Source organism: Heterocephalus glaber, unplaced genomic scaffold (assembly GCF_053883595.1).
Source record: "Heterocephalus glaber isolate CG9 unplaced genomic scaffold, H.glaber_assembly_v1.0 deba00000818, whole genome shotgun sequence".
NCBI lineage: Eukaryota > Metazoa > Chordata > Mammalia > Rodentia > Bathyergidae > Heterocephalus > Heterocephalus glaber.
Window position 1 is genome coordinate 5,018,408 of NW_028258164.1, and position 22,485 is coordinate 5,040,892.

General features: G+C 36.0%; 1 protein-coding gene across 8 annotated transcripts in view; it reads left to right on the forward strand.

Moving 5' to 3' along the window:
- Positions 1–22,485, forward strand: part of Filip1 (filamin A interacting protein 1) — a 357,204-nt gene that overhangs the window by 157,081 nt on the left and 177,638 nt on the right. Inside the window, exon 1 of one of the 8 annotated variants that reach the window (XM_087207572.1) lies at positions 8,433–9,193. The exons of the other annotated variants lie outside the window; for them this stretch is intronic. The gene's annotated coding sequence lies outside the window, so the exon portion shown is untranslated. Of the gene's footprint in view, positions 1–8,432; positions 9,194–22,485 lie in introns of those variants that run through there. 8 annotated transcript variants of the gene reach the window in all.

A 22,485-nucleotide genomic window follows, 5' to 3' on the forward strand; every position in this document is an offset into this window, starting at 1 on the left:
TTGGTTCTTTGTCTTAATATTTTCATGAAGTATATACAAGCTATAGTAATTTTGTCAGTGGAAAGGGGGCAGGTTTGGGGCTTGGGCCTCCTGGCCAGGGCTATTCCTGGAAAACTTATATTACATTTATCCCTTCATAGAATAAACTCAGAGAAGCAGGCCAAGGTTGTCACTAATCACGCCTGTACACAGGTAAATACTGATCCAAGACTCCCAAACACAGACCTCAGAAAGAAACAGCATATTGTCCAGCTCAGTCTTTAGGCTGTAGTTTTAGTTTTTTTCTACAGCTATTCCAAATTTCCCCACCTTTCTTAAGTGATTTCTCCTATGAGAAGGAAGTGAAGGCAAGAGGATATAAGGACCTTTAAGGTGTCCAGCGGGGCGATTTTGGTTGCACTGAGGAGGCTGGGTGTCTGTGGGGCAGTGCTGACTGGGAGCCTTGGCCCAGAGCCTGGCAGGGTTTCCAGGGCCTGCTCCGTGGCAGTCTCCATGCCCTTCACCCCTGGTTCTCACACAATGGAAGTTACAGGATTGTGAATCTTACTGAGATCCCCTGTCACTAGCACCTTCACATTTGGAGTGATGGATTTTTTTTTCCCAGAAAATTCACATTAAGGATAGAAAGCACCTATGATCCAGTTCTTCCTTATGCCTTATATGACTTTTCCATTATTTTTCTTTGATGGTATTGTGGTGAACTCATTGCTGCCATTTTAATTAAGAAGATCAATGTTCTATTACTTTTTCATTACTAATGAAGAAGTTTCCCATTTAAAATATTCTATTGAATATTCAGTAACTTTTCATTTGGATTTGGCTTTCATTATTCATTTATTTGACATATTTTTAAAGACCTACCATGTTATTGTATCATTAATAGGCACTTTGGGAGGAACAAAGCAAATAATTCCTCCTCAGAGGTTGTTCATGAAGAAAAAAAGAACACTCGATCTCCTCAAATTTAACTAGTTTGAAAGTAGTCAGAGTTGAATTTCCTATCCAGACTTGACTGCTCTCCCAAGCCCACAATCTTCCCTCCAGAGTATGGACCTTAATTAGAAAGGTAGGAAAATATTGAAATAGGAACTGAGAAAAGAAAAGTAAAAATATTGCTAAGAGGCTTTGAGATTTAGAAATATAGAAAGATTTTTTTCAATCATTATGGGGCTTAAAATGGATTTTTGGAAGAGGTAAGATTTATGGCATAGTGTACATTATGTCCCTGTGACCAATATATGTGTTGTGGAGATAATTTGATCCTTTTAGTTCTTTAAATATTTCTTCTTAAATAAATCCATTCAGTCCATTAGCCATAGTTAATGTTTTTCCACTGGTCAGTACATGTCACAGCTAAAGACCAATGTAGATTAATGGGGAAGGAGAAAAAAATGAGTACCTTCATGAATTATTCTCTGTTCTCACTTTAGACAAGTTAATTTTTCTTAAATTATCAGGTTCTGTCTTAATCATAGGCCATTTGTGGTTATCAAGAAAAATGTTGGTATGTTTGGCCATCATAGTCTTACATTTCACACTGAAAGCCAAATTCAATTAGGCCTATTATATCCTATCACAAAATGTTCAATATGGGAATCCAAAATTTAAAAAATGAATAATTCTTAGATTATAAAATACTTCTCTTAATGAATATTGAACTAAGACTTGAGAAAGACAATTCTATTACATTTGCACTCAAATCTATTTATATCAATAGGATGACTCTTATTTCCAGAGAAATCATATCTGAAATTAAGGAAAATTTAGTCTGGTTAGGCAATTCAAACTTCACTCTTAAAACAGTCAGAAAAAATAAAACACCACCCAAGATTATCTTTTGTCTAATAAACCCTGAGTTTGAAGGACTGATTATTTTACAATGGTGTGACCTACGGTATCTTTGGATTTTCTAGTACTATGAATGTAAGGAAGAGATAGTTTAGATTTTATAAAGACTGTTGTTTCTTTGATTCTAACAATTTAAAGCAACTTTATTTACTGTATTATAACTTCATCATTTTCTTCTCTTCCACATTTATGACATATGAAAATACTTTGTACATTAATTTTAAATTACCTTAATAAATTCTCCTTATGAAAAGTTATAACTTTACAGATCATACTGAAACAAGTGCCCTTTGATTATCTCCCTCTCCAATGTCCTCTTTCTTAGTGCTCTCTGTAGAAATAGTCACCATTAATAATGTAGTGTATATTCCTCTAGACTTTTCCATAGCATTGCCTATAGAAAGGATATATGTGTGTTTGTGTTTTAAAAAATTGATATTATTTCACTTAACAATATGGCTTAGACAGTTTTTCATGTCAGCACAAGTAGGTTCACTTCATTTTAAGAAATTGCAGCATGGTCTAGCATAGAAAGAATGAATGATTATTTATCCATTCTTATTTTCATGAATATTTAGGTTGTTTTGAATTTTTTACAGTTAACAAATAAGATTGCATTGGAGATCCTCGTGATTGCCTTTTTGGGCATACAGTTAAGTGGCTCTGGGGTAGATACAGTAGAATTTTAGAGTGGTGAGGTTTGCAAAGTTCTCTGCTTGTGTCTATATTTTCTCTAGTTGTGTAGGAATATAATCATTGAATTTGCATTTTCTCTATTAATGTGAAGTTGAGTACCAGTGTATTCAAATCTTGATCATTTGAAAAATTTTTTCTGTGAATGACCAGCTTATATTCTTGGCTCATTTTTTAAAAATTAGATTGTTTTCTTTCTTTAAATAACTTGTTGGTTCTAATCTTCTGTTAACTTAGGTTAGAGATCGTCTGTTACTTGTTTTTTCACTTTTCTGTGCTTTGGTCATTAGGATGTTTTAAGTTTTGATATAGTTAAATTCATCATTTTCTTTTATGCCTTTTGCTTTCTATGTATTATTTCAGACATCCTTCCTGGTTCCAAGGTTATACATATTCGCTTATGTTTTCTTCTAATAATTTCTTATCATCAAGGAAATTTAATCATTGATTATACTTTTGTGAGAGGCATAAAATAAAAAGCTATTTTTTCAAATAGCTAACTAGTTCTTTTTATTGATTTGAGATACTATACTGTTTTTTATTGATTTGAACTTGTACTTTATCATCTGTCATAAATATGCATTTTATATATGCATACACATATATATATATATAATTTTACTAAACATATTAGATTGATTCTATGATTATTTCCCATTTTACAGACAAGGAAACTGAAATATAGTGGGACAATATCTAGTTAAGAAGTAGTAATTTATCCAACAACATGTAGTTAAGAAGTAGTGGAACAAAAAATGAAATACTGGATGAAGATAGAGCCTGTAATTTTAATGACATTACATTCTGTAAAATTCCTATTTATAGGAATCTGTTTCTGGACTATTTGTTTCTTCAAAGTACTTATTTGTTGTTACATTACTATCTCATGGTTTTAATTACCACAGGCATCTAAATTGTGTTTCTATTAGGACAAATTTCTTGTCTTTTAGAAGAAGTGATTTTAGTTATCATTGTTTAACTAATCTTCTCTATAAACTTTAGAACTTCATGAAAAATTCTATTTGTATGTTGAATAATATTACATTGAAATAATACTTGTACTTTGAGAAAGAATCTACATTTAAAAAATATTGACGGTTTTAAGCTATGATGTTGTACATTTCTTATTCAAGACATTTTGGTTTTTTAGCTAAGTTTTATAATTTTTTCATAGAAGTGTTATTTCTATTAGTTTGATTTGTAAGAACATTCTTATTTTTGTTGTAATTGGGAAGGGATTTTCCTCCTACTTACATTTTTAAAAAATTGATGCCAAAGTGTAGAAAATTGTTGTTTTTTATCTTTCCATATTGTTGAACTCTCTTCTTGGTTAGTAGCTTTTCATTTGGTTACCTTGGATTTTCTAGATAGATCATGATGTCCTCCATAAATAATAGCAGTTTGTCTCTTATTTTTCAATGTTTATGCCACTTAATATGGTTTTATTCTGTTCCTTTTTTCTGGTGCATCCAGTCTAATGTTGAATAGTAACAGTGGCAGTGGGCATTCTTGTTCCTGATCTTAGATAATTCTTTCTAATAAGTACAATGTTCACTGTATTTGGGGTAGATATGCTTTCTCAAATTTAAAAAGTTTTTTGTTCTTGGTTTACACACACACACACACACACAGACATTATATACAAATATATTTTTCTCCTAAGTCATTTGATTAAGTATGGAAATTACAATGATTGTTCACTATTAAAATCTATCTTTGCAGGGGCCGGGGATTTAACTCAGTGGTGCTGCGCCTGCCTCGAAAGTGCAAGGTCCTGAGTTTGATCCCCGGTACCACAAAAACAAACAAACAAACAAACAATCTTTGCATTTCAGAAATAAAACTTACCAGATAATAATACATTATTCCTTTAAATAGTCCTTGATGAATTTAAATTTCTAATATTTTATTTAGCAATTTCCATCCATGTTTGTGAAGTTGGCTTAAGGTTTTCTTTCCTTATGCAGTCTTGTTTAAAATTTTTAGAAAGATTATGAAATATTTAAAAGATTTTTGTTTCTCGTAATTCTTACGCTTATTTGTTTAACATATGAATTTCTGTTTTTATAAAAGGTTGGAAGCATTAGGTACAAAATTTTGTGCTCTGACAATTTTTTTTCAGTGAGGAGGTTATATGTTTAAATACTGTTGTAAATTTTTTGTGCTATTGTTGAATTGATTTAATTTTCTTATATTTTTTGATGGTATAAAAATTATAAATTACATATTAGTTTTTCTAGTAGTTGTATTTCAGTTTATAGCACATATAACTAAATATTAATAACCAGAAATCAGTATTTCTCTACATTAATTGAACAAAGAAACAATCTTTATATTTTTCAATTTTACTTAAAGTATTCCCACCGATTTCCATTCTGTCTTATGTTGACATAATTTGGAACTTTAGTTCTATTTATTTATTTATTTATTTTGGTACCAAGGATCAAACTCAGGACCTTGTGCTTGCAAGGCAGGCTCAGTGACACTGAGCTAAATCCCTGGCCCTAGTTCTATTTATTATTATTTCTTTCAGCACTGGGGATTGAACCCAGGACTTTGTGTGAGCTAGGCAAGCACTCTGCCCCTGAGCTACATCATCAGCCCTCTACATGTTATCCCCAAAATCACTATCATTATTGTTTTAAAAGATTGATACTTATTTAGAATTAATAGTGTAATTTAATGGTTTTCTTGTTCACCATTGGTTCCAGAATGTTTTTATTGCTATATTCATTTGAATTTTGGCTGGTGTAATTATATCAAAGAGTTATTGTGGGAAATAAATTTTCCTGCGTTCTTCTGCTTCATACTTTGGTTAGGTGTAAAATTATATGTGTAATATGATTTTTTCTTCCTTTGATTTCATTCATATGTTATCAGGGAGATTCTGCAGACTTTTTTCTTTTTCTTTCCCAAAGAGTTTAGTATATGTTTCCTTTATTTTTGGTTTTCTGAAATACTAATACTGTATAACATCTATGTGTGGGTTGTCATTTTAATTTTTTTTGTGAGCACTTGGTTGGGCCTTAAATTGTGGCTAAACTAATGCGTATATCATCTTCCTTTCATTCTTTTAAACATTTCTTTTAGTAACTCTAATTAGATGGATTATTTTACACTTGAGTCTGCTTACATAATTCTTAACTTTTATTTTATTCTTTATATGCCTTCATTATTTTTTATTGCATTCTGGAAGATTTTTTGTTTAATGTTATAGTGTAACATTATTTTCTTTTTGTTTTGTCTTACACATGCAACATTCTATTAAAAACATCAAAAATTTAGTGGCTGTGCTTTCAAACTGATTATTTCCTATGAATTTAATATCTTCTCAATACAAGGTGTGACCATAAAATACAGTGAATATTTACATAAAAATTATTACAGTAAAGGACACACTCCCCCCCTCAAAACATTTCCTCTTACTTCGAACACACTTATCCCATTGTTCTTGTCACTTTCTGAAACTCTTCCAGAAGTCTTTTTTTATTTGTCTTTAGTTATGGTGTTGTGGCTGCTTCAATGTCCTGAATGGAATAAAAATGTTCACCTTTCATAGTCATTTTGAGTTTGGAGAAGAGCCAGAAGTGAATGCAGAATAGGTACTGGGCGTTTGATAAAATAATTGAAGAATGGATGCCTGAATGGAGTCTAGTGGTGAACTCTCACTATTTGTGTTTGGTACTGGAGACCATACTCGGAACTTTGTGTTTGCAAGGCAGGCAGTGGAACCACTGAGCTAAATTCCCAGCCCAAACTCTCACTATTTGATAAGCAGCTGTATTCACTCATCCATTCATTTGACAAATATTTATTGAGTACCTACCATATGCCAGGTCCTGCTTAGATACTTAGGATTTATCAGTAAATAGACAGTGTTACTCCTTGTGGAACTTACATACTGGGCATGAGGGCCATTGTAAATTATAAGAATAAGTAAGTAAATCATGGCACAAGTTTTAAGGTGATAAATGCTATGAAAAATAAAAAGTAAGGCAAAGTAAGAGGGATCAGGACTGTGGAGTATGGATAGGGAAATAAGGATTGTAATTTTAAATAAGGTGGTCATAACACACCTTTTATAGAGGGTAACATTTGAGTAAAGACTTGAAAGAGATCAGGAATAACGTTTGGGCAAGGAATGATCCATATGGAGGAACAGCTCAGATAGTCCTGAGCTAGGGCCATGCTTCCTGTTGGAAGAAATGGAGTCAGCAAAGAGGGAAGGGAGCTGTAGTAGAGAAGATGGGCAGGTCAAGTTGTCTTGTAGGCCATCCCAAGATTTTTGTTATTTATCAGAAAGTGTGGGGGCAGAGGTGGAATCTAATCTGCTTAGGTTATCCAAGAGAGTATCGCTTGTATGTTAGGGAGACATTGTGTATAGCAAGGGCAGAAACCAGCTGAACAGCCCATTGGAGGCTGTTTCAGTTTCAGGGTGGAAGATGATGGTGGATGGTCTAAGGTGGGAGCAATGGCAGTTGTGGAAAGGGGTCTGGATCTGTACGTGTTTTCTAAAAACAGCTAAGATTTCTGGATGAATTGGAAGTGACTGTGAGAGAAAGGGAGCAGTCAGAGCTTCTGCCTGGCAGCTAGAAGAATGGAGTCACCCTTCTGAAGGTGGGAAAAGCTACAGGGGGTGCAGTTCAAGATAAGGCAGAGATTGAGCTTTGACCATGTTGAGTTTGGGATGTCTATTAAACATAGGAGTGGAGAAATTAAATGGACTGCTGAATATGAAAGTGTAGATTTGGGAGAGCAATCCAGGATGGAAGTAGTGTTGCTGATAGGTAAGCAAATATATTTTCTGCTAATTAACTGCAAGTCTTTGTACATCAGAGGGTGCGAATTGGCTGGCCATGAGGTGGGGTAAAAATACTATTTTGTTCTTACGGGGACCCAGGAGATCTGTTTCTAAATGTTGGTTTGCAAACATTCAAAAAACCTTCAGGCATTAATTTTGGCTTTAAAAAAGGAAAAATTCCCACAGGCATGGATATTTAGTATGCAAACTGTTTCTGATTTTTTTGTTAATCTCAAATCAAGGCTCTGTTTGGACATATACCTGCTGGTATTATTTTCTTCCCAGCCCTGTAATATTTTTAGAAGTTAAACACAAATTACTGTACTTTAAATATATTTTATTTAGCATGTCAACATAATTTCTTCTTAGTCATAGGAAAGAAATTCTGGGTGCTAATTTGAAAGAATGAAATCATAAAATGTAAGTACTTAAGCATCAGGCCACTGGCTCATAAAAACAAGTTAATCAAAATCGTGGAGCTTTATAATCTTACAAGGATGACATCAGGGGTCTGATGTCTTGGATTCTTAAGGCCAGACGTGGAATAGTCCAGTATCTGAGCCAGAATAACCTCTGTAAAGCATAATATTTCCGTTTAAATATTTAGACATCATGATAGTTTTCCATGGTTTTAATTCATAAAATATGAGTTTTTTCAAAGCCACAGAAGTGCAGCAATTTTTTCAACTGTCCTTTTCATACCTTGCTTTTAACCCCTTTTAACTCCTAATGTGAACAATTCAACTAGCACCTTCTTTAGAAATGTGAACATTTGCATACATCTCTGAATAAGAAAATAATGTGATATGAAAAAAGTTTACAACTCAGGAGTTAGGGTTATGAAATCCAAGGAAATTAATGTGAATAAGATTAAATAACTTTATATAGTTTATTCTGGGTTGAATGACATTGTTTTGATAAGGCTTTTACAGATTTCTCTCTGCTAAAACTCTTTGGTTGTTTTCTTGGTAAAATGTATTATATTGGCCTGTGTTAAATGGGAGACCCTTATTTTATGATTCCCAGAACATGTTTCAGAGGAATCATGTGAGTTAACATAGGAAATGCATTCAGTCTGTTTATTTTCAGCTGATTTGCTAAGTTGAGTAATTCAAAGCTGTCTATGAAAAGAAAAGATATTTTGCTGTGTTTACACTTGAACATGACCAGCTAGTTATTTTTGTTTCTCTTTAGTGTCACCCCCACCATATATCCACACTTACCCCCTCATCCACACCCACACACTGTGACCAATTAAGTTAGAATAGAACAAGATAATTCAAGTATTTCGAGATTTAGTTGTCTTTCTGTGTATGGAATGCTGAGTGCCGCACAGTATCTCTGTCCCTGTTTTAATAAAATTATAATTTAGGCGTTAGAGTGTGAGCCTGAGTTGTACACGGAGAGCAGCAACTCTTAGATACTCTCACACGCCCAGGACAGGGTCCTGATGCAGACCCTTCTGCCCAGATTTTAAGGCCCTTTGCTTAGCGCCACACTTTCTCACCAATCCATTTTGTTTACTCTCTGACAGGAGCCAAATATTTCAACTTCACATTTTCCCCTCACAGTGTTCTCACTTTTTATTCCAGTACAACTGTGAAGATCTTAGGTAGAGATGAAGTCAAGTGACAGTGAAAAATAAATGAGCGGCCACAGGCTTTGAGCCCCACCCCTTCCTCAGACTCTCCTCCCATCTCCACCTACACTGCTCTTGCTGCTGAGGTCCTGGTGGGGGCAGAGAGAAGTGGAGAGGCTGCAAAGTGACTTCTTTGGACCAAGGGAAGGGTTGGGGCAGCTGGTATAGAATCATCCATCTTGCACCCCAGAGAGCTGTGGGGTCACAGGGGAGTAAGTAGACTGGGCCGTGTGCTTAGCTTGCATTTGAGAGAGAATTTTTTAAAGTTTAGAGTGAGGAAGAAAGGGGATTTTTTTTTGGAGCAGTTGCTATTTCTCTCGCTTTATCTGTGTATGTATTTCTATGCCTTATACACATAGATATGTGATTTAACTTATAAGATTTAGTAAGATACAGTCTTGCTTTTATTATATTATTTAATGCACATTAATTTTACAAATTAATGGGTTCACTGTGATATTGTCATCTATGGATGATGTTCTCGTATCATAATTTAATCATAGCCACCCTCCTCTTCCTCTCTGACCATCTCCTTTCTCCCTCCGTCTCCTGGCTCCCTTTCCCTACTCTAACAGTCCATCTTTAACTTTCAAGTCATCTTTAAAAAAACAAATTAGTGTCCACAGATGAGAGAAAACACAATACCTGTGTTTCTCAGTCTGGCTTATTGTGCTTAGCCTGAAGTCCTCCAGCTCCATCTATTTTCCTGCAAATGACAGATTTCACTCTTCATCGTGGCTGATTAATACTCTACTGTGTATTTATAACCATATTTTCTTTATTCATTAATCACCGATGGGCATGTAGGCTGATTGTGTATCCCGGTTATTGTCAATAGTGCTTCAGTAGACACGAGTGTAAGTCTGTCTTTTGTATGCTGACTTCATTTCCTCTGAATATATGTATGTACCCAAGAGATCATGTACTAGCCCTATTTTTAGCTTCTTGAGGAAATTCCACACTGTTTTCCATAGTGGCGGTACTGGTTTACATTCACACTAACAATGTATAAGGCTTTCTTTCTCTCTACATCCTTGCTAGCTCGCTCTTTTTTTCTTTCTTTCTTTCTTTCTTTCTTTCTTTCTTTCTTTCTTTCTTTCTTTTCTAGACATTCTGGAATCTCAGTATAATCTTGGTTTGCATTTTCTTAATGGCAAAGATGTTGAGCTTCTTCCCCATATCTTCCTCATATTAATTGGCCATTTGTACTTCCTTTTTTGAGAAGTATTTGTTTAGATGAGTTGTACATTTTGACTGGATTACTTGTTCTTTTGTGGTTGAATTTTTTGAGTTCTTTATATATTCTGGATCAGATGAATAACTAGCAAATATTTTCTCCCATTCATTCTTTATTTTTAATCTTACTTTTGATTAATTTTTATTTTCAGCAGGATTTATATTAAATGGTACATGTCAGGATGGGCAAACTAGTTGCTTATAATTAAGCCAGTATCACTTCTGTTTGACTGGTGACCCAGTCACCTTAACTGTGAAACTCTCTTCTGGGATTTTTTCCCCTCTATTTACAAAAACAGAAGCCACAGGGTTCAAACTTGGTGCTAGAGGGAGCCTCAGAACGTCACTGCAGCACAATACCTGGCACTCATTCCTGTTGATTGGTACATATTTAACATGTCACCTCTGACTGTTACATATCCAAAGATGGGGCCCTAAAGATAGGAGAAAGCAGAAAGAGCAGGTGCATGTGGGCTTCACAGGGAGGGGAAGAAAGGGAAATGTTGAAGGTGTGCAAACAAATGGTGCATAAAAAAGGAGACTTCAAAGTGTGGGAAGAGAGGACAGACACAGAGGACAGACACAGAGGATAGAGGAGGAAGGGAAGATCACTGCAGACAAGTCCTCGGACTGCTTCTGGACTGGCTGAGTCTTTGCAAGCCTCCACCCCACTTGAAAGCTCTTGTGGGTGCCTTTGAGAGGAGATTTCCTGCTGCTTGCTTGACCCTTCTGCCTTAGTGCTCTCTTCTGCTGAGCAGCTATATCCCACAAATACAGTTTACCCTTGTCGATGTGGTGCACAGTAAGAACTCCGGAATGTTTGTTTTCTACTATCTGTCTCCAAGCACCTCAGTACATGGAAACTAAAGAAATGAAATGAAATGAAATTTCTTTCTAAAGAAAGAAATGAAATACAAAAGAAATGAAATACATCCTTGAATCTGTTAGATGCAAGGATGAGTCTCTCACTACACTCCAGGTGGAATGGCCAAACTGCCATTCACAATAAAAACCTACCAGGTATGTGCTGTACAAATCTGTTATACAGAGAGGCAGACACTTGAGACTTCATTCCTGATGTGGAGTTGATTGCCACAGCACGGCAGTTCTAGCTGCTTTCTCTGAGAAGTCACTGCACTTTATGTCATCCCCTTTCATTGACTTCTATGGGAGAAAATGCCCCAGGGAAAATGTTGGAGTGAAAACTTCACTTCAAACTGCAGAACCATTCTGAAAAGTATGTTTGGCTTCTAATCTAAAGTACATTTTAGGACAATGTTTACAGCTCTCTAAGCCCTTTCTTTGCAGCAGAATTGTGTGGCACATTCTAGGGCAAACTGCCATTCACAATAGAAGTCTCATAGAGATGTGCTATACAAATCTGTAATGCAGAGAGGCAGATACTCGAGTGTCTACTGTTTTCCATTTATTTATTTTTTAAAATTAATTTTATCAGTACATTTTACGTATATAATATAGTAACATTCTTCATTGGAAATGTGCACCTTTACATAATCTCTCTTGGTTCTTATATTTCCCCCATTCCCCTGCCCTCCCTTCAGCCCCTCCACCCCTCCCTATTTACAAAGACTTTGTTTCCATTTTTTAATTTTCTCATATTAATTCCACTCCCTTCTTTCCTTTCTCCTACCCCTCCCACTTCCCCTTCCCCTTTGGCCCTTTTCTTTCTATTTCACATGATCTGTTATACTTTATAGTCCTTATTTACACTTTCAGTTTTTCACACTAGAGAAACTATTTGGTATTTACATGTGTGCCCTATTTATTTCACTTAAGAGTATCGCCTCAATGTGCATCTACTTAGCTATAAATGTCTCTAGTTTCTCATTCTTTATGGCTGAGTAGTACTCCATTTTATTAAAAAACCACATTTTCTTTATAGAGTTTCCAGTTCATGGGCAATTGGGCTGCTTCCAAGTTTTAGCTATTACAAATTGTGCTATGAACATGGGTGCACATATATCACTGTGATATGATTGTTTTAATTCTTTTGGGATGATACCAAGCAGGGGAATAGTTAGGTCAAATGGGACTTCCAGTCCTAGTTCATTGAGGTATCTCCATACTGATTTCCACAGTGTTTGCACCAGTCTACACTCCCATCAGCAATGGATCAGTGTTCCTCTCTCCCCACAGCCCCACCATCATTTGTTATTGGTTGATTTCATGATAGCAGCCATTCTTTCTGGGGTGAGGTGGAATCTCAGCATTGTTTTTGTTTGCGTCTCTCGAATGACCAATGATGCTGAACATTTTTTCTTGTATTTATTTGCTATTTCTACTTCTTTGTCTGAGAAATGTCTGTTCATTTCAGATGTCCATTTTTGGATTGCATCTTTAAGTTTGAGAGGTCTAATTTTTTTAAGTTCTTTATAGATTCTAGATAGTGGACCTTTGTCTGGGGAACAGCAGGTGAAAATTTTTTCCCACATTATGGGTTGTCTCTTCCTGGTGCTGGTGGTTTCTCTTGCTGTGCAGAAGCTTTTTAATAGGAAGAGATCCCACTTGTTGATTGTTTGTGCTAATACATGGGCAACTGAGGTTTTGTTCATAGAATCTTTTCCTGCACCAATGTCTTCAAGAGTCTGTTTCTTTGCCAGTACTATGCTGTTCTTATCACAGTAACTTTGTAGTATAGTTTCAAGTTGGGGTTTGTGGTACTCCTTGCCTTATCTCTGTTGCCTAGAATTACTTTTGCTATTCTAGGTCTCTTCTGATTCCAAATGAATTTTTGGATTGTTTTCTCAAGGCCTGTGAAGTATGCTGCTGGGATTTCAATTGGGATTGCATTGAATCGATATAGCAGTTTTGGAAGTTTGGACATTTTCACTATGTTGATTCTTTCAACCCAGGAGCAAGGGATGTCTCTCCAGTTTCTGATAGTGTCTTCAATCTCTCTTTTCAGAGTGCTATAGTTCTCAGAGAAGAGGTCTTTGATTTCTTTTGTTAAGTTGATTCCTACATATTTCATTTCTTTTCGATGCTATTTTGAAAGGAATTGTTGGCCCTATTTCTGTCTCAGTCAGTCTGTTGTTCACGTACAGGAAAGCTATGGATTTTTGTGTGTTGACCTTGTATCCAGCTACTCTACTGAATTTGTTTATTAAGTTTAGAAGACTTTTGGTGGAGTTCTTGGGGTCTTCTATATAGAGTAGCATGTCATCTGCAAATAATGACAATTTGACTTCTTCATTTCCTATCATTATTCCTTTTATTTCTTTTTCTTATCTAATTCCCGTGGCTAATGTTTCCAAAACTGTATTGAAGAGGAGTGGTGATAGTGGACATCCTTGTCTTGTTCCTGATTTTAGTGTGAAGGATTTCAGTTTTTGACCATTTAGTATGATATTGGCTGTTGGTTTTTCATAGATGGCTTTTATCAGATTGAGGTAGAGACCATGTATTTCAATTTCCTGTAGGTTTTTTTTTTATCATAAATGCATGTTGGATTTTGTCAAATGCTTTTTCTGCATCAATTGAAATGATGATATAGTTTTTATCCTTGACTCTATTGATATAGTGTATTACATTGATTGATTTGCATATGTTGAACCATCCCTGTATCCCTGGGATAAATCCCACTTGGTTAGGGTGTATGATCCTCTTGATGATGTTTTACATTCTATTTGCCAGTATCTTAGGAAGGATGTTTGCATCTATGTTCAACAGTGAGATTGGCCTATAGTTCTCTTTTTCAGTTGGGTCTTTCTCTGCTTTGGGGACCAAGGTGATGCTTGCTTCCAGGAATGAATTTGGGAGTATTGCTTCCCTTTCAATTTCTCTTTTTTTATTCCCTTTCAATTTCATTGAAGAGTTTCAACAGTAGTGGCAGTAGTACCTCTCTAAACGTCTTGTAGAATTCAGCAGTGTGGCCATCAGGACCCGGGCTCTTCTTAGTTGGTAAGTTTTTAATTACGTTTTCAATTTTATTGATTGATATTGGGTTGTTTAGAATTTTTAGGTCTTCTTCGTTCAACTTTGGTAATTCATACATATCTAGGAATCTGTCCATTTCTTCTGTCTCTTCCATCTTCTTGGTATATAGGTTCTCGAAGTAGGTATTGACGATCCTCTGGATTTCTGCTGGGTCCATTGTAATGTCATCCTTTTCATTCCTAATTGTGTGGAATTGGGCATTTTCTTTCCTTTTTTGATAAGTTTGGCTAAGGGTTTGTCAATTTTGTTTATTCTTTCGAAGAACCAACTCTTGGCTTCATTAAGTTTGTGTATTAAGCTTTTTAATTTCATTGATTTCTGCTCTGGTCTTTATAATTTTCCTCCCTTGTTTGAGCTTTGGGTTTGTCCTGCTCACCTTTTTCTAGAAGCTTGAGGTTCAGCATCAGGTTGTTTAATTGGGCTTGCTCTGTTTTCCTCATATGAGTATTTACTGCTATGAATTTCCCTTGTAAGACTGCTTTCATTGTGTCCCATAGATTCCAATATGTTGTATTGCCATTGTGATTTAATTGTAGGAACTGTCTAATTTCTTCTTTAGTTTCCTCTGTGATTCATTGGTTATTCAGAAGTGTGTTGTTCAATTTCTATGTGTTTATGAAATTCTTGTGGTTTCTTTTCCTATTGACCTCCAATTTCATCACACTGTTGTCTGATAATATACAGGGGACAATTTCAATTCCTTTGCACTTACTTAAACATGTTCTATGAGCGATTATGTGGTCTATTTTGGAGAATGACCTGTGTGCAGCTGAAAAGAATTTGTATTCTGATTTTGTGGGTTGGAACACTCTGTTAACATCTTTTAAGTTCATTTGTGCAAGAGTTTGATTGAGTTCTAATATTTTGTTGCTTATTTTTTGGCTAGTTGATCTATCTATTTGTGACAGTGGGGTAGTGAGGTCCCCCACTACTATTGTATTAGTGCTTATTTGTTTTTTATGTCCATTATTATTTGTTTTATATACTTGGGGGCACTAGTGTTTGGTGGATATATGTTTATGTTTGTCATCTCTTCCTCTTGGATTGTTCCCTTTACAAGGATGTAGTGTCCTTCTTCGTCTGTCTTAATCAGCATTGGTTTGAAATCCACTTGATCTGCCAAGAAGATAGCTACTCCTGCTTTTTTTCATGTTCCTGTCACATAGAGTATTGTTTTCCACCCTTTAACTTTGAGCCTGTGAGTTTCTTTTTGAAATAAGTGAGTTTCTTTTTGAAATAAGTGTGTTTCTTGTATGTAGGATATTGTTGGATTTTGCTTCCTGACCCTTTGTGCCAGTCTATTTCTTTTGATTGGTGAGTTGAGACCATCAACATTGATGGTTATAATTGATACATATTGACTTATCCTTGTCATGACTTTTTCTTTTTTGTTGGATTCTCCCCTTTGCTTTAATTTTTTGTCACACCCAATGGATTCATTCTTCTGGGGTTCCTGTGGTTGTGATCCTCATTGTCTTTTCCTAGGATATTGTCTAAAATTTTTTGGAGTGCTGGTTTGGTATTCATGAAGTTTCTCAGGTGCTCTGTCATGAAATGATCTTATTTCTCCATCCATTTTGAAAGATAGTTTTGCAGGGTACATCAATGTGGGTTGGAGGCTGTTTTCCTTTTGGGCTTGAAATACATCACTCCAAGCTCTTCTTGCCTTGAACCTTTGAGTTGAGAAGTCTGCTGTGATTCTGATGGGCTTTCCTTTGTATGTGATTTGTTTCTTTTCTCTTAACTGCTTGTAGAATTTTGTTCTTCTGTTATGTTTCTAGAATCTTAACAATTATATGCCTATGTGTAGATTTTTTTGATCAAGGCTAGTTGGAGTCCTATATGCCTTGCTTATCTGTATGTCAAATTCTTTCCCCCTGCTTGGGAAGTTTTCTGCCATCACTTCTGTAAACAGTTTTTTTAATGTCATCTGCACTCTCTCCTGTTTCTTCATTGACTCCAATCAGTCTTATGTTATTCTTCTTTGCATTGTCTAGCAATTGCTGGATTGATTTCCCATGGTCCCTTACTATTTTAAAGAATTTTTTCTTTTCTAGGTCACTAATTGCAATCTTCTCTTCTATATCTGAAATTCTGTCCTCACATTGGCTCATTTTGCTGCAAAAAGTTTCAATGGAGTTTTTAATTTTCTGAAAATCTGTTTGCATCTGTTTTATGTATTCCATTTGTTTCTTGTGTTGGCATTCCATCATGTTCCTCAGCTCCTCTATTTTTTTATGTGTCCTCTCTAGATTTATTTATTTATTTATTTATTTTTTCCCTATTAATTTTATTGGTACATTTTAGGTATACAATACAGTTACATTCATCATTGAGATCTTGTACCATTACATGAGTCTCTTGGTCCTTTTTTTTTCCCCCCTTCCCTTGCCCTCCCTTCACCCCCTCCACCCTTCCCTATTTGCAAAGATCTTGTTTCCATTTTTTTCCTCTTCTCATATTTTTTCCTTTCTCTTTTTTCCTTTCTCCTACCCCTCCTAATTCCCCTGCTCTTTTAGACCTTTTCTTCCTGTTACACAATATCAGTTATACATTTTTAAAATTACAATATTAAGATCTAGGATCGCTTCTCGGCCTTTTGGCTAAGATCAAGTGTAAGATCTAGGAGACATTACCACAGATTTTACAGAATTTAAAAGGATATAGAAAGCATATTACAAAAATCGTTTTTGAAATAAATTTGACAGCTTCTTAGAAGTAACTTAGAAGACAAATTAATGAAACTAACTCTGGAGGAAATATAAAATTTGAATAGCACCTATTAAAGAAAGTATATTCCTAGCTTGAAAACTTACCTATATGACAACAGCAGGCTCATAAACATTTTAACTGATAAATTATATCAAACAATTAAAGCAGAAAAAAGAAGGAACATTTCTCCCCTCATTTTAGGAACTCAACATTGTGCTAATCCTAAAACTGGATAAAGATAATAAAAGAAAAAAGTATGAACCTAGATAGAAATTTGTTTAACAAAACAAACTATTAGAAGTGAGATCTGGCAGGATGTAGAAAGTGGTTTTGTTGTAGGGATGGCAGTGTTGGTTCAGCATTGGAAGATCCACCCTCAAAAGTCATCATTTTAACAGAGGAAAGGCAAAAGCCATATGATCCTGTCACTAGTTGGAGAAAAAGTATTGGACCAAATTCTACAGCTGTTCATGGTAAAAGCTATCAGGAGACTAGAAGTAGAACAGAACCTTCTCAACAGATTAAAGACATGTACTCCATACTTCCAGCGAGAATGCCTTGTATGAATGGAGAAGATACAATGCTTTCTCCTTAAGGTGGGGAACAAGGGCAGATATACTTACTCTTTATCTGTCCATTAAACTTTGAAACCTAGTCCCCACCAAAATAGCCTGGCAATAAAATGACACAACTAGGATAGTGTTGGCACGGCAGAAGCAAAATCTGTATATGTAGATGAAATGATCATCTACAGAGAAAATACTAAGAAATCTCTAGGAGCCCCTAGAACTTGTACTTGAATTTAGCAGGATTAGAAAACACAAGGTATATATAAAAATTCAGGTCTGTGTATACTTGCTATAAATGAAGAACTGGATATTGAAATTTAAAAGTTATGTAGGAGTACAAAGGACCTAGAAAAGCCAAAAACAAAAACAAAAACTAAAAGTGTTGGAAGACGTTTAGCACCCAATTTTAAGACTTCTTCTAAAGCTACAGTAATCAAGGCAGTGTTGGTGTAAGGAAAGACATATAGATCATTTGAATAAAACCTCTCTAGATTTATTAATCATGTCTTGAACTATGGCCACAATCTCTACTGTTATCTGAGAAATTATTTCTGGTTTCATTTTTGCCAGGTCCTCTTTTGTTGCCAGTTCAAGGAGCTCAGGTGGTTGAATATCAGATTGTTCCATCTCATTTCCCTTTGGGATTGCTTTATGTGATCTGGGAGTCTGGTTTTGAGATTTGTTCAAGTGTCTTCTCATTTCAATGGCGTGGAGGGGGAGGTGTGTGCTGCTCGCACCTGTGCGGCTCACCTCCTCCCCACTGGGGGCATTGGTACTGTGGCCCAGAAAGTTCACCTCCTCTGCACTGGGGGCAGCTGTGCTCCGGGGCGCTGGGGGGGGGCGTGGTTTAGTGGCCTGGAAGGTTCACCAAGAGTCTACTGTTTTACTTTAATGCTGGAATGGAGCTGATTGCCACACTGGGGCAGTTCTAGCTGCTTTCTCTGAGAAGTGACTGCACTTTATATCATCCCCTTAGATTGACTTCTAAGGGAGAGATGGCCCCAGTAAAGTTTCTTGAATGACATGACAATCAGGACGAACTCCTTAACTGGCTCTGTGCCTTGAGAATAATGGACTTAGTTTTTCTCTTTATTCCCTGAAGACTTAGAAATATATTTACTATGTTATATTGAGTGAAAAAACACCTACCATCCCACCTGAAACGTATATGTAAACATAATTTTGGGCAAAGGAAAAATTCTGTGTCCAAGCCAAAAAACTATTCTGTGGTATCATGAGAGGCAGTGAAAAATAGACTCTTAGCCCAACTTGCTTGATCTCAAATTCTAGTAGGTCAGTATTTTATGTTATTTAACTTTTCTGTGCCTCAGACATGTGATCTGAAAAATGAACATGATAGTGATAGTATTTTATGTTATGTCTGACAGTGATGCAAGATGATTCAGATCAATGGCTAGCACACAGTCAGGCTACATGTGTTAGCTATTGTTATTATTACATATTTTTGTGAAATGAAGGTCTTTATACCCTATATTTTAGAAGTAAGAGAGGCCAGATTTCTTAGAGTCAGATTTGATGACGTGATTTGTTCAAAGATGAAAAGACAGAGAGAAAAGTCCATTGAGGTTATTGCAGTAGACTCCACATGAGTTATATACTCAACATCTTGGCCCCAGAAAAAGCCAGAAGTATTAAATATTTCTTCATAAATCAGCTTGTTTGGGTCAGTTATGTTTTATCACTACTGTGTCTTATCTCTCTTATAAACAAATCATGTCCACCAAAGCCAGAAAAAGCTAGCAAGCAATCTACTTCAGTGTATTTCTTCAGCAACACTCAAAAGAGTTCAGACTGTTTCAGTGTCTTTGGCCATATTACATTGGTTTTCTTCTAAGATTAGTTGCACAAAACTGCATAATTAGGACTGGGACTCACATTGAAATTTCAAAATAAAAGAGGAAGTTCCATTCCCAACCTGAGGATTAAATCAAGCCTCAGCTGAAATATCAAGGTAGTTAATTTGCAAACTAATTTCTTGATTCTGAATTCTCACCTACAGAAATTATTTTATATCTTATATTATTCTTAGATAAAATTCAGCTATCCATTTTAGGACATGATAGTTTCCTCCCTGCCCCAAACAGTATGTTAATGTGTATAAAATGACCTTAAGTCATGACATGTGTCTAAGAGCTTAGTTTTGTTGCAGTGGCCAGAAGGTGACTTTCTCCTAAGGTGCTACTGTGATCTGGGAAGATTTTCTTCACCCTTTGTATATTCGCTGAGAGGTAGCAGTGATGTTCTGATGGCTGTAGTTAGCTCCTGAGGAAGGCTGCAGTTACAGAGACCATACCAGGTGTTTAATGTGCTCCAACCAAAGAATCCTAAGACATGAGCCACCATTCAGGGCCAGGTGGATTTTCTGTTGAATGTAGGGAAACAGCTAATGACAGCAGGACCCTGGGGACTCTTAGTCATGGGATCATTGCTACTTCTGTCAGCTATGATGGAGACTAAGTGCTTTCCCAAAGAAACTGAAAATTAGAGGCAGCAGTCAGTAGAATTTCCTTTCTCCAAGTCACATTTGATTTGAATTACTTATGATAACTTACTCGAAGGGATTAACGTAAATATTTGGGAAAGCGGGCTCCCAGGAAACACATAAGGGCCTTCAAAATTTTGAAAATTATCTTATAATTCTCTTGGGAACACAGTGTGGATAAGCTAAATATTAAGAGACAGGAACTATTTGAGAATTGGAAAGACTGCAAATGAAATGCATCCCTGTTAAATTGGTGGATTAAAAACAAAAGGCAATGGCAAATTATGTGTCCATAATGAAATGTGGACATTAGTATAAAAGCAATGGCAGAATGGATGTTCCAAGAGGATATTACAAAGCAGTTTGTTCAGAGATTTGCTATACCTGATCTAGTAAGGGCAGTGTTAATGGTAAAGCCTTGTTTCTTCTAAAAAGTATATGATGACTGAATGATAGGGGGAAAAGGGCAAACTCAGTATCTCCCTAATAGGGTATGCCCTTTAGAAATTCATTTTTATGTTTCATGTAAAAATTCTTTTAGTAGGATGAGCATCTTCTTAGTTAGATAATGTGGTGAAAGCAATTATTCCCATTTAGGCCAGTCCTACCAGAAGTTCATATTAGTAACTAATAACACACAGAATGAATATTTTTTAAAACTACATTTTAAAAAGTCAGCTTCTAAGTTAAGAAAATATTTCAGTAACCAGTGGCAGGGAATCATCGCTGACACTCACAGAAGAGAAGCAATAAAAATCAGTCTGTTAAAATAAAACCAAGCAGGATCAGAGACTGGGTATGGTGTCATTCGATTCTGAGGTCATCAGATGATCTTGGCCAGCTCTTCACTTAGATGAGCTATGCTGCTTGCTTTGGGGCCTCCGAGCAAACCTTATGTGGCAAGAATTGACGTAGGAACACATTTTCAGTTCACCACTCTGTGTTATTTCAGAGGCCTCTGACATTGGCCACCCTCAGACAATCTGTAGTAGGTTTCATCAATGCTTTCATTTTCCTTTTGTAATACTTAATAACTTCTTTGAGTGATTTGTATTTAAGCAATTTCCCCACATCCCGGAACAGTGAGATCCTTAAAAAAACAAACCAAAAGACTCCAATAATTCATCTTTATAGGTCAAAGAAAAAAGTGAGAGGAAGAGGGAATAGAATTCATTTCATAATCAGAATTCATTTCCAGCCAGTGTTTCTCACTCTTCCCTTCTTTCCATTCCTAAAAATAAAAGTAGGGGTAAGAGAAAAGATTTGGAAAAATACTTGAACAAAAATTTTTACCCCAAACCCTACACCTTCTTTCTCCTCAGAGGCCACTCAGAGGCTTGATTGACGTTCTCTGTTGGAGAAGTCTGAAGGGACCCTCTCTTGGAAGCTTAAGTGTATCTGCTTTAGTAGGTTATGTTTCCAGACCACACAGAAATGGAACCCGTTTTCTGGATTTGCCTCCATGGTGACCAACTTTAAAAGTAATTAGTTGTGAAGCTCAGAGCAAACCACTTTAACTCCCCCAGGCCTTCAGTTTTTCTCTGATAAGTGGAAGAGGGCAGGGCTGGGGAGAGGGAGCTATAGTAGTAGTGTGTACTCAGCATGCATGAAGCCATAGGGTTCAATCTCCACCACAAAAAGGAAATGTGTATATGTGTTCAGGGACCAACTTATACATTCTCAAAGGTGGTTCTAGATTTCTTGGTTTTTTTTTGGTACTGGGGATCAAACTCAGGACCTCGTACTTGTGAGGCAGGCAGTGGAACCACTGAGCTAAATCCCCGGCCCTGATTTCTTAATTTCAATGTTATTGACAATTTGAGCTGAATATTTTTGTTGAGGTGGGCTGCCATAGGCATTGCAGGATGTTGAATGGCATTCCTGGTCTCCACTCATGAGATGCAGCCACATGTTCCCTAGTTTTGACACTTAGAGTCTCTGGATAGTGCCAAATGTCCACAAGGAATAGGTTGAAGGATGAAATAAAGGATACCTGATTAAATTTGTATATTAGATAAGGAATGGATTTTTTTATAAGTATGTTAGAAATATTTTAATGATGGCATACTAAAAACATATCTGTTCTTTTAAGTTTGGTTGATTTTGCATTCATAGAAATAGCTAGTCTAAAAAATAATGTTTTTCAATGTGGTTAGGATGTAGATGTCATACAGTGACCACTCTTTTTAGCCACTGCTGATTTCCCTCTGGGGAGACTAAATGTGCACTGAGGGCGTTGATAAAACAGGTGACAATGAAAGCCAGACATCGTTAGCATTAGATATTTTAAAAACATGCCAGTGCAGTTGACACTGGGGAAGTTAGAACTTTGTTGAGCTTAATGTGAATGCCATATGGAAGTAGGATGAAGGATAATCTTTACAGTAGCACTCTGTCCTGATTTTAGGACTTGTTACACCCTGTGGGCCATAACAGAAAGTAAAGAGATAGCCCTGGGTAGCTTACTCCCCGCTTTCTTCTCTGAGCTCCTGAGAATTCATAAATGAAGAGTTCTGTAATGAAGTAT